Source organism: Coenobita brevimanus, chromosome 54 (assembly GCF_032717465.1).
Source record: "Coenobita brevimanus isolate Jiangsu-jjx chromosome 54, ASM3271746v2, whole genome shotgun sequence".
In the NCBI taxonomy this organism is placed as follows: Eukaryota; Metazoa; Arthropoda; class Malacostraca; order Decapoda; family Coenobitidae; genus Coenobita; species Coenobita brevimanus.
In genome coordinates this window covers 38168713-38173558 of record NC_137007.1, presented here as the reverse complement: position 1 = coordinate 38173558, position 4846 = coordinate 38168713, and the positions used below count along the sequence as shown (strand labels likewise).

Genomic DNA, 4846 nt, shown 5'->3' with positions numbered 1-4846 from the left:
AACGCTGCAAGATGCTGCAAGCAGCCCTAGTTACCTTGGTACAGCTGCTTGATTGGCAACACTAGCCTAAAACACTCGTACAACTCATGCTTGTAACTCTTTGACTTTCTATATACTTTATAAAGTTCTGTTATTAATATTCGCAAAATACTCACATGACAACATACGAATGCAAATGCGAATATTAAAAAACATGCGAATATTTCCGAATGCGAAAGCGTGTGCGAATATTCGAACCATCACTATTATGCATATATGTATGTATGCATGTTGTTTAATAGATGGTCACAAATTTTCACTAGGACACGATTAACAATTCATATTCTCCTGTGGTCTCAGTGCAAGCAGTTCTATTTTTTTTTTTTTTTTTTTTGGCATGGAGTAGAAGAGGAGGAGGAAAGTTTAGATTTATGCATATTGACTACACGAGAGTCACCACGGCAAATAATATTCTTTTCCTTTTAATCCAAAATTTTCCCTGGGGCAGTTGTTGGTTTGGTGCTTCCTATCTTCGATAAGTTTTCAAAAAAAAAAAAAAAAAAAAAAAAAAATATATATATATATATATATATATATATATATATATATATATATATATATATATATATATATATATATATATATACTGAATTTGTTGTAGAATATTACCAGTTAGTTCTGCATTAAGTAGTCTTCGCCTAATACACATATGCAGATACCAGCATACTTTTGCATGGTGTGTGTCTAGGATATTCTGTTTTGACCTCTGAACACCCTTTAACGTCTAAAAAATTGTTCTGTCAATTCGTAGCTACGGTATCAACTGGACAGTCTGTTCACTGAAATAGTCGCTTGTTCATTCAAGCTATTTATCTATTGCTATACATCTTGTAATAAAGAGGCTTCCATTTCGTTGAACAGCGATTTAATATATAGAATAAATTATTGATTTAAAAAACAAGATGAACCTCAATCGTGACAGCAATTCTATTTTCAAAATATCCCTCCTTGGCCATGATACACGCATTTTAGAAGACAGTGACTATCTTATTTTCAGATATCGATGGCACAATTTCCAGTTCGCGGCATCAAAAGTTAACCAGAATAAGAAAGAGTGGAAGAAGACACTGTACCTCACCCTTTTCACTGACAGCATCCCCCTCATCGACACTTGGCTCAGAAACTTACTAGGGTGAGAGAACAGATTGCCATGCTGTCAGTGTACATCATCATCATCATCATCATCGCTGTCACGATTACTCATCATCATAACCATCATTATCATGACTGTCTCTATCATGCATCATTATCACCATTACCATCATCATTATCCTCTTCCTTCTCTTCCTCCTCCTCCTCCTCCTCATCATCATCATCAACATAACTGTTCTCACTCTTTTAAACGGGGTAGGTATGAGCCAGTAACAAGAACGTCAAAGAATCTAACAATATAAAATGCCCAGTGACCAGGAATTAACAGGAGTTTTGACAGACTGACAAGAGCTCTGTAGTGCCTCAACTAGAAGGAGTGAGGAGGTAGATATTTACTCATATATTCCTTGAGTTGCATTCTTGATGGGTTTGAAGGTTTTGCAACATATTTCCATTCATTTTAACCTTATTTTGCATTCTACACATTTAGGTTAACTTTTCTATTGTTCAAGCATTTTGATAACCTCGACTGCATACATAGCTTACTGTAATTCATTCATTTTAAGTGGGCGGGTATTTCGTCTTTTTGTAGCTTATTTCCCGCAGCTCAGTGGCTTATCAACCTTTACACAGAGCTTCATCGTAACTACCTCCATATTCTAGTGTTAATTTCTGGCTACAGTTCAGCATTCAAGTTTGAGAAATGGCACTTTTACCCCTAGTTAACGTGTATTAACTTAATAAAGGAATATTTTGGTAAGATGAGGTGCTGAGAAGCCACCTTGACCAACAAGGATATTGGCCATTGTGTGCCCTACAAAATTACCATTATTGGTTGTATTCTTCGCGGCTGTGAGGCTTTTCTAACACCTCTTTCTTATCAATTCATTATTTTAAATACACCTCAGTATTCCCTTGTAGGTTAGCGAAGGAAACAATGACGATATTAAAGTCATATAAGCAGCATATAAGACAGTGTTTTGGTTTAATATGCAAAATAAAACGCCAGACAAGACATGCTACGAAGCCTCCTATGCCACATAGAATTCGACCCATGGTCACCTCTTTGCCAAGCACTTCTGAGCAAGGAGACTTGTACTTGCTGTGGCATGGAAGGGGGATTGAAACTGTGGCTGTCCCTATACTCCGATTTGCACACGGAAAATTATCGCGAAAATTTTCCTTCAGATCTTTCTATCATTATGACTGACGATGCTGATGTTAATGAAGAGGGGAAGGAAAGGTGAACACACACTTACGTGAGACTTTACAGACCAACAGGTGTGTGGTGGTGGGACTCTACCTTGCCGTTCAACCTGGCCAACATCCACGAATGTGACCTGATGAGGAACACAGGCAACTATCAGCACGAGTACTATACAGGTAGGATGCTTTAAGACAGAGGATGCCTACTTTTTTTTCCCTATGTTAATTGATAAAGAAAGCAACCAACAAATACACCCCCAAATTACAACACGCAATCGTCAGCTTACACAGTGAGGCTCCTATTTCTGCTCTTTTTGTTTTTCTGTTATTGTTATTTATTTTTATTGTTATAACAGCTTGTATATCATTAAAAATCTTTTAGGTCCCTAGAAGATCTCTGTGGGACCATTTAAGATAAGTATATTTTAGAAGAATTTTTAAGGCATGCAAGATTCTATGTATAACTTGCAAAGAGGTGTCAGTCCTTAGAATTAAAACAACGACTTTGAAAGAGCTTTATAGACACATGCCTTGGTTACTTGACGTGCATAATACAAAACAGCGTATTCTGCAAATTAATGTTGTAATTCTGTCTCTAGGAAATGTACACTTATTTCAACTCATCATTTATTGCTGACAGAACTCAGGAGTGCCACAGGTTAGGTGCCCTTGCTCTGAGGGGACATATGTACTCAACAGTTCCTCTTCATCACCGTGTAATTCCAAAAACTAAGATCTTTTAAGTGTTAAAAGTATTGCTCCTTATCACTTATCAGTTAAGCACAACATATTCACCTCCACTTCAGGCAACTGGTGGTTCTGCAGTGACCCCCACCACTCCTCCTACGAGACCAACACCAACGAAGTCCAGATGCTTCTCAACCTGCTTTGCAACCCGTACTTAGCCACCAAGGACCACTGTTGTGCTTCCTATGGACCTCCTTTAATACAATGATCTACATTTTTCTATCTCCAAAAGATTTTCTTTACTTCAAGATTTTCCAAATTAGATCGGTCACTCGTAACCTACATTAACTCCTTCACTACGAGAGTCATAAAAAATGAAGGAAACTGGCTTGTGAAAGCATTGAAAAAATATTAACAGTACGTTATGAGACAGAAAAAAGAAAAAAAAACATACCAATGAAAGGTTAAAGGAAGCTATTTCTTCTTTCTGACCGAAAATTCTTCCCTAAGCTGAGTAACACTGTTTGGAGAGAGAACAAATAAAATCTAAAAAGCTTCATCAAAGTACAGAAGCACAGCAGACCAGTAATATTATTTTGTCCCCTTGGCTCGTCATTGTTAAAATGAAAAATACTGGTAGATGAAAGATATAGGCTATTGAAAGGTAAATGTTCCTGAGGAAATAAAATATGGCAAAAATCCATACTCTGTTTATTACACCCTTAACAAATAAATGGTAGAACTGTCATTGCTTGCACTTTTTACGTAACATAAGATCCATAAATTTGTTTACGTATACAAAGAGAATACTGAACATGAACATGATCAGCAGGTAAGACTAATATTAGCACATACATGTTTTCTACACCATAGTGACATAGGAACCAGCCTCCTTACCTACCAAAAAGGATAAGAAATTTCACTTTACCACAGCTTTAAAGAAGGCACCAAACTAAATGATATAAATCAATAACAACAAAAAGTACCGTCTTTTACATATCGAAGACCACTTCATGTTGAGCTGAATGATCTCAACACCGTATCCATGAATTCTTCTGAAACTGTGCATGAGATAATTTGTTCATACTTTAATACTCATGCACACAGCTATCAAACACTACACAACAAAATCAGAGTTCATTTTAAAATAAAGATGCACGACCAAATAGTATGAATGCTGATCGAATTTCACTGCTACGGAGACTTAACGCAAAATTTGGTGGAAATCGCCAGTGAATGCTATCTTGACTTAGATGGCACGTTCCTCTTCACGAATCAGCCACTATAGCCTCTCCTGTAACCTGAGGGTGGTTGTGGTGATTAGTGGTGGTGATTACACGAATGAGAAGTTAGAGGTGATAGCTGGTGATGCATAATTGGTGACTATGGCGGTTTGTGGTGGTGAATGTTGGTGGTCGTAGTGGGATGAAAGATAAGTTAGTTTGTGGTAGTAGGTGGCAAGGGATAATTGGTGACTGGGGTGGTTTTTGGTGGTGGTGGTGGTAGTTAGGGATGGCGAATGTTTGTGGTGAGAGTAAGAAGATGGTGGTTAGTAGTGGTGATATTGAGACGAAGGAGAAGTTAGAGTTAGTAGTGGTAGGTGGTGAGGGATGTTTGGTGACTGGTGTTTTGTGGTGTTGGTGGCAGCGAAAGTTGGTTAGTATCAGTGGTGGCAATGGGATGAAGGATAAGTTTAGCGTTATCGGTGAGAGGTGGTGAGGGAGGATTAGGGAATGTGGTGGTTTGCGTTGCCAAAGTGAAAAGGTTATAACTGGTTGTGGTGGTAATAGCAAAGGTGTGGACATGATGCTTTATTTCAAAA

At 37.7% G+C, this 4846-nt stretch overlaps 1 long non-coding RNA gene across 1 annotated transcript in view; it reads right to left on the bottom strand.

Annotated features, from left to right (window-relative positions):
• Window positions 1-3719: 3719 nt before the first annotated feature.
• Window positions 3720-4846, bottom strand: part of LOC145400965 (uncharacterized) — a 2206-nt gene continuing 1079 nt past the window's right edge. Inside the window, exon 2 of the long non-coding RNA XR_013897536.1 lies at window positions 3720-4325. This is a non-coding gene — a long non-coding RNA (uncharacterized LOC145400965). The remainder of the gene's footprint in view (window positions 4326-4846) is intronic.